The following is an 8,582-nucleotide window of genomic DNA, read 5'->3' as shown; positions in this document are numbered from 1 at the left end:
AGTCTGTGCTGTGAGTGATGGAATCGTGACGTCGACGCCAGTCGACCAATCAAAAAGGTTTGTACGTGCGTCGCGTCGATATCGGTGCATAGCAATAATAAGCTCTATTTCATGTTAAACAGCTCTTTAAGAACGATGGACTACTTTTTAGGTATGCAGAGTTTCTTTCAGAATATAATATACCAGTAACTCCCAAAGAGTTTGCCACAGTTATGGATGCTATTGCATCTTGCATACTCATGCTTTTCAAAAATAAAACTCTCTCTTTAGGTTATTTACCTTCTCTTGAACCTGTCAACGCACCTATTGGTGAGATATGTTACACTGGGGAAAAAAAGGAAGAAATTATATTGGAATGGACTGGTTCATTTTGATCATAAAATATATGGTCCATACAACAAAGGTTTTTCCTCAAATAAATATATTTTTAATTAATTCATAATATTTACCCTGTCAAAAATTTCTTACAATTATTATTTTCTGTCAGAATGACACTAAAACTCCTCTTCATTTGTTTAGGTCGTGCAGTTATACTCTGCAACTTTGGAAAGATGTCAGTTTGTTTATCTCAAGCAATATCTTGCAAAATCTCTCAATGAATCCAAAAACTGTTATTTGGGGATTTTTTTTAAAGCAGATTCAAATGCCTGCTTTATAAAAAATCTAATTATTTTCCTATGTAGATTTTACATTCATAAATGTACGGTTTTAAATTGTAAACCTATGTTTTGGTATTACACAAGATAAAACATTACTTGATTTACTCAAACCCAAAAGCACTCAGAACATGTACAATTTGCACTAAGTACTTAATGTTTACATTTATTTTTAAAGTAATGGCCTCCTTCTTTTTTTTCCCATTCTCGTTTATTTTACTGTCTAGTTCGGTTTTTGTTTTGTGCTATGGTGTTGGTGAAGTGTTTTCTTTTACTATTCTTTATACTTCTGATATTCTTATTACTTATTGTTGTGTTCTACTTATGTTGTTCCACACTGCAAACTGAATGTGCAAATAAAGCATAAATAAAAATATATATATAAAAAAAAGAAAGAAAAAAGAAAAAGCCACTAATTGTTTTCCCCCCACTCTACACTTATTTAGTCGAAATAGTTGTAAATGCAACAAATTGTATTGTAATATTTGTTTTTTATTGTAGGTGTATATTCACTGAAATGAAAAGCTGCCACATTTTATGCATTTTTGATCCATATCTATGCATTTTGTCACACTATGCTGGACTCAAAATGAGATGAGTAGAGAAACTGAAAAAAAATGAACAATTTCATTCATTTGCCTTTTTTTAACAATCAGCTTTTAATGTTTAGCTCTAACCCTCCAACAAATTTCTTACTGTATTTTAGCCATTTTATGTTTATTTTATTTAGTTATTTTATCATTACGATATATATATATATGGATGTACAATGAAAAACCATGTTTAAAATTTTTATAAAAAACCTAAATACTGTCCAAAATGCTTAAAAAACTTAGACCATGACTTAGAAATTATTGACACGTTAATTATATGTTGCTTCTCAGAACAACTCTCTGTTATCTGACTTATCATCAGTGGAAAATATTTCAGAAACATATGGAATAACAGTCTTGCACCTGCGTCTGCTCTGCACACACTGTACCTGCAAGACCAGACATGTTAAGAATCTGACAGATGGGGATGCTGCGCTGCTGGAGATCCACGACAGGAAAACATAGTCTTCATGAGAAGGATGATTCCTTTGACATTAACATCCACAATGGGACACTTACAGTATTATTTCTCTGTATTAGCGTTCACATAATATCAGTGGATGAATATGGACCAAGACTCTCTCCTGTCAATCTAACATGGAATACATCTAAAATAAAGCAGAGAAAAACAAGCATTTATCATAATGGAAATGGCGCCCCCTAATGATTCAGCAATGTATGTGACAACTTCAGCAGATTTTACAGTGGTTCTGAAAGTCAAGTCAAGTCACCTTTATTTATATAGTGCTTTTTAAAATACAGATTGTATCAAAGCAGCTTCACAGTGATTACATGAAAATAATACAAAAAAGTTTGTTTCTAGAAGAAGATTGCATCATCATCCACCCTAAGTAAGGCAGATCAATAATATTGTTGAATATGAAATGTCCCCAACTAAGCAAGCCAAAAGCCAAGGCAACAGTGTCAAGGAACCAAAACTCCATCAGGTGACAGAATGGAGAAAAAAACCTTGGGAGAAACCAGGCTCAGTCGGGGGCCAGTTCTCCTCTGGCCAATGAGTTAACAGTGTATGATTATGATTCAGGCAGCATTACAGGTCAGAAGTCAGATTGGATCAGAACATTCAGAATATTTATCCAGTTCCATCTGGTTGGAAGTCGGAGTCATCACGCCGGTATGGAGACGAGTTTGTTAAGGATCAGTGCCGATGGCTGTCGTGTCGGTGAGGCCTTCACAGGGCTGATGAGGCTGGCACCTCAGGGATGCGTCATGGATGGGTCCAAGTGCAGGTCCACCATCTGATCTGGATACGGCCGGGATCTGGCTGACTTCAGTAAACAGGTAGGGACTGGTTGACACTTCAGGACTGCGTTGTCATCGTGTCCAGGCGCAGGTCCTTCATCGGATCTGGATCTGGCCTGGATCCGGTGGACTGCGGTAAACCTCGGATAAACAGAGAGACTAATATTAGCCTAGACGCCATCCTTCTTATGATGTAACAAGTAAATCAGGATTTATGGGAAGTGTTCCCGGTTCCGGCTGACCTAATCTATGCAGCCTAACATTGAATTATAGAAGTCTATAATGTGTTATGTGTATGCTAGGTCAAAGAGATGTGTTTTTAGTCTAAATTTGAACTGACAGAGTGTGTCTGCTTCCTTGACAATGTTAGGAAGACTGTTCCAAAGTTTTGGTGCTAAATAGGAAAAGGATCTACCGCCTGCAGTCGATTTTGATATTCTATTGTTAATATTATCAACTGGCCGGAATTTTGAGATCGCAATAGACGTGAGTGTTAAGAGATGTGTTAGATGTGTTAAGAGCTTGCTCAAGTACTGCGGAGATAAACCATTTAGTGCTTTGTAAGTAATCAGCAATATTTTAAAAGTTATACGATGTTTAATAGGGAGCCCGTGCAGTGTTGACAGAACCGGGCTAATATGATCATACTTCCTGGTTCTGGTAAGAACTCGAGCTGCTGTGCTTTGGACCAGCTGTAGTTTTATTAAGCGTGCAGGGCAACCACCCACAATAGCATTACAATAATCTAGCCTTGATGTCATGAACACGAACTAATTGTTCTATATTTTTCATTGAGAGCTTATGACGTAATTTAGATATATTTTTAAGGTGAAAAACTGCGGTTTTACAGATACTAGACACGTCACTTTCAAATGAAAGATTGGTATCAAAGACCACACCCAGGTTCCTAACCGACGACGAAGACTTCACAGAGCAGCCATCAAGTGTTAGACAGTATTCTAGGTTATTACATGAGGAAGTTTTTGTCCAGTAATTAGAATCTCTGTTTTTTCAGAATTAAGTAGTAGGAAATTGCTGGAAATCAGCTATGCATTCCGTTAATTTAGTGAATTGGTAAGTTTTGTCAGGGTGTGAAGAGATATAGAGCTGCGTATCATCAACATAACAGTGAAAACTAATGCCATGCTTCCTAATGATATCTCCCAAGGGTAGCATGTACAGAGTGAACAGCAACGGTTCTAGTACTGAGCCTTGTGGTACGCCATACTGAACTTGTTATCGATAAGACTTGTGATCCTGATTGAAAATCCTCGCAGATATCATTTCTTTCTAAAAAGGAACATAGTTGTGAAGATACCGCCTTTTCTAGAATCTTTAACAGAAAAGGTAGATTCGAGATCGGCCTGTAATTGACTAATTCTGTAGGATCAAGTTGTGTTTTTTTAACAAGCGGTTTATTCATAGCCAGCTTGAAAGTTTTTGGTACGTATCCTAGAGACAAAGATGAATTAATGATATTAAGAAGAGGATCTATGACCTCTGGAAGCATCTCTTTCAGTAGCTTAGTCGGTATAGGGTCTAACATACATGTTGATTTAGATAATTTAACGAGTTTAGCGAATTCTTCCTCTTCTATAGCAATGAATGAATCGAATTGTTCCTTAGGGAGACTACAATGCACTGCCTGATGCGATACTGTAGTAGACGGTTGCATAGTTATAACTTTCTCCCTGATATTATCAATCTTATAAGTGAAGAAGTTCATAAAGTCATTACTGCTGTGCTGCTTGGAAACGTCTGGGCTGTAAACTTTATTTTTCGTTAGTTTAGCCACTGTTTCAAATAAATACCTAGGGTTTTGTTTATTTTCTTCTAATAGGGTTGAAAAATAAGCAGATCTAGCAGTGTTTAAGGCCTCTCTGTATGCAGTCGTGCTCTCTTTCCATGAAATGCGAAATACCTCTAGTTTTGTTTTCTTCCAGTTGCGCTCCATTTTTCTGGCTGTTCTCTTTAGGGCCCGAGTGTGCTCGTCGTACCACGGCGTTGGACTATTTTCTTTAATCTTCTTTAAGCGCAAAGGAGCAACTGTGTCTAAAGTGCTGGAAAAGAGAGAGAGTTAAAAGTTTCTGTCGCAATATCGAGTTCTTCTAAGCTATCTGGGATGCTGAGATGATGAAACTGATCAGGAAGATTATTAATAAAGCAATCTTTAGTGGCAGAAGTGATAGGTCTAACATATTTGTAACACGAAGTCGGCTTTGCAGCCTTGGCTAAATGAAGTTTACAAGAGACTAGATAATGATCTGAGATGTCATCGCTCTGCTGCATAATTTCAACGGCATCAATGTCAATATTGATGTATATTAAAATCACCAACAATTAGGACTTTATCTGCAGCCAGTACTAACTCTGATAGAAAGTCAGCAAATTCTTTGATAAAATCTGTATGGTGCCCTGGTGCCCTGTATATAGCTGCAGTAGCCAGCACAAATCTCAAACGTGATCATTTACACTAGATATTGTTACATGAAGCACCAACACTTCGAAATAATTATATATGAAACTAGACTTCTTAGTAATTCTGAAAATATTACTATAAATTACAGCAACATCTCCCTCCGCCTTTCAGACGAGGTTCATATTTATAACAGTAATCTTGGGGGGTGGACTTATTTAAAGTAATGTAATCGTTTGGTTTTAGCCAGGTTTCTGTCAAACACAGCACATCTAGGTTATAGTCTGTAATCATATCATTAACAATAAGTGCTTTTGAAGTAGGGGATTGAAAATTCTAAACTATGGAAGCCCGTTTCCGCCACAGTCGAGTAAAAAAATAAAACATTCTTTACGTCACAATAATGAGAAACTTTCTCATAATAATGACTTAACATCTCATAATAATGAGAAACTTTCTCATAATGACTTAACATCTCGTAATAATGAGAAACTTTCTCGTAATTATGACTTAACATCTCGTAATAATGAGAAACTTTACATGTCTTATGTAGGCCTATGACCTAATCTGACTGTGACAGTGTGACCTGTCCCTGTTGGTTAGCGCAGCACTTACACACATACACACACACACACACACACACACACACACACACATACATTCATACACACATCATCTTACCTCATTCCTCCGTTCCTTGCTGGGGCGATGTGGGTGCACACACGCGCCATTAGCACGCTGGTTTTCACACACGCAAACATATCCACACCATTCCATCCCGTGCGTCGGGCCAAAGCAACCGGAAGTCGGCTCGTCCATTGTTTGTGTTAATAAGGGGTATTATGTAAATGTAGTGTTATTGTTATGTGTTTATTATTATTTGTCTATATTTGTATTTATTTTGTCTGCATTTTGTTTCTGATTTCGTTAATTTATGTATATATATATATATATATATATATGGGATATTGGAAAATGTACATAATTATATACTTACCTCACCAATGTTTGTAATGGTTTTAACTAAAGGGGGGCTTGGACTATAAAAAGGAGCCCCAAACTAATCTATGCGGTCAGTTAACCTGGCAAGCGAGCGTGCAACTGTAGTGCCGTGAGCAATTCTTACCTTTGACGAAGTTTGTGTGTATATAGGTTCATATTTTTTCTTTGTTCTTTTTGTGCAGTTTTGTTAGCCATTTTTCACTTATTTGTTACTTTTGTATATAGCTTTGGTCATTTTTTTTCCCCTCTGGGACTGTTTCACCTCTCGAGCACTGTAAAAAAACAGCACTTTATACCTAACATCACCGCGAGTATTGCCATAATTTTTTTCCGCCGGACAGCGGGCCTGCGAAGACCCTTTGTCTCACATTTGGTGTCAGAAGTGGGATGGCTACTCGCAAAACTGTGCCTAGAGGCAGGAAGCCTAGAGTGGGGCTTCATTCCCAGACCAAAGCTATGGTTGAGGAGAAGTTAGCCTGGGACACTGTGGAGTCTACGGAGGAGGAGACAGAAGAGGATCTCCCACCATTTCGTCCCAAGTCCACGTCACCTCAAGTCAGACCCGTCTCCGCGGCTGCAACATCTAGTGGAGGGATGATTGCTGTGATGCGAGACTTCCTGAGCGCACAAGAGCAAAGAGAGCAACGCTATGTAATGGAGCTACAGAGTCTGCGGGAATCAATTCTGCAAGCTGTCCGGCCAGCTGAGGTGTCGAGTGATGTCGAGAGTCCACGGATGGAGCTTCCCACGCCAGCACAGCGCAGAAGCACACCTTACCAGAGAGAACTCGACTCACCAACCGACAGGCAGTACAACAGCCAGCTGACGCCACGAACGGAGCCAAGGTTACCAGTCTTCCAACAGGGGAGAAACTTGAGAACTTCTTGCGCCGTTTCGAGCGTCTTGCCAGAACCTGGAGGTGGCCAGAGAATGAGTGGAGTTATCGTCTGGTTCCACTGCTGTCTGGGCAAGCACTGGAGGCCTACCTTGCCATGGACAAGGACCGAGCGGAGGTTTACGAAGACCTGAGGGAGGCACTGTTGGAAAAATTCAACATCTCGCCACAGACCTACCGTCAGCGGTTCCGGGCCACTACTATTCCAAGCGGAGAGACATCGACTGAAACCTATCATCGGTTGTGGAACTTATACCGCCGTTTGGTGAGACCTGAGCTGCACACCAAAGAGGAGATCGCTGAGACGATAGTCCTGGAGCAATTACCAACAACTGGACTTGATGCTGCTAAACTGGCTCAGCAGTACATCAACGCGCACCGTGGTAGTCAGCGATCTCAACCCACAAAAGGTAACTTTAGAAGTTCTTCCACTGGCTCTGGGGAACCTCATGCTGACTCTAATGTTGCTCAGTCACAGGAAGTAGTTCCTGAGAAAAGACTTGTTTGCTTTTATTACCAACAACTGGGTCACAAAGCAACAGTGTGTCCGGTGCGTAAAGCTAAACTGACTGGCTTTTGTTGTTATAACACAATATGTTCAAGTGACTGTGAATGGACAATGTATGAATGCTCTTTTGGACACTGGAAGCTCATTGGCATTGCTTAAAAAAGTAATATGTCACATGTTCCATTTGATAACCTGGTCAGTGTACAGTGTGTTCATGGGGATGTTAAGCAGTACCCCCAAACCGAAATTAATGTGTGTGTACAAGACCAAACTTACCTGTTGAATGTGGCTATTGTAGATGACTTGCCTGCTGACATGATTTTGGGGAGAGACTTACCAGTGCTTACTGAACTGTTGCATTCTGCTAAAGACTGTGTAACCACCTTTGTAAATGTTGATGTTGCTTGTCCTGTTGTAACATGAGCCCAGGTTAAAGCAGGTCTGCAGCCGTTGCCAGACTTACACCATAGTCTGCTGCAAGGCGGGACTAAGGGCCCTAGAAAGACGTGTTGCCAACGGCAACTGGAAAAAGGTCTTGGTACTCCCGCCCCTAAGATCCAAACTGAGGGTCTTGAAATCCATGACTGGCAGGTCCCAGAAAATATTGCAGAATTGCAAAGAGCTGACAAGCCTTTAAAACCATTGTTTGATAAAGTGTCCGAGGGACAACAAGCTGATGTGTGTGTGTTATTATCAATGATGTATTGTACATGCAAACCCCTGATTGCACCTGTTTGGTTGTCCCTACATGTTGCCGTCCACTTGTGTTACACCTAGCACACAGTGTTCCATGGGCAGGACATATGGCACTCCAAAAGACCTATGCACGCATAAGCTCCCGATTTATTTGGCTCTCCATGTACACTGATGTACAGACATACTGCACCACATGCCACACATGTAAAAAAAAAACAGTGCTGTGCGCCGACGGGATAGGGCAACTTTACATCCTCTGCCTGTTATATCTGTCCACTTTCAGCGCATCGCCATGGATATTGTGGGACCTCAGATCTGCAACCTGGACAAAAGGTTTTGTTACTGCTCCCAACATCTACGAACAAACTGCTGATGAAGTGGCAAGGACCCTACAGCGTCGTTCGCAAGATGGGACCAGTGACGTATGAGATTCATCACCCCGACAAGGGCAAGGCTACACAGACTTACCACCTTAATCTGCTGAAGGAATGGAAAGAGCAACCCAGCAAACAGGAAACATCACTGCTGATTCGTTAAGTGGAAGAGGATCAGG

This window comes from Rutilus rutilus (assembly GCF_951802725.1).
Source record: "Rutilus rutilus genome assembly, chromosome: 23".
Taxonomy (NCBI): Eukaryota; Metazoa; Chordata; class Actinopteri; order Cypriniformes; family Leuciscidae; genus Rutilus; species Rutilus rutilus.
The sequence above is the reverse complement of the archived record's forward strand: the minus strand, read 5'-3'. Positions refer to the sequence as shown.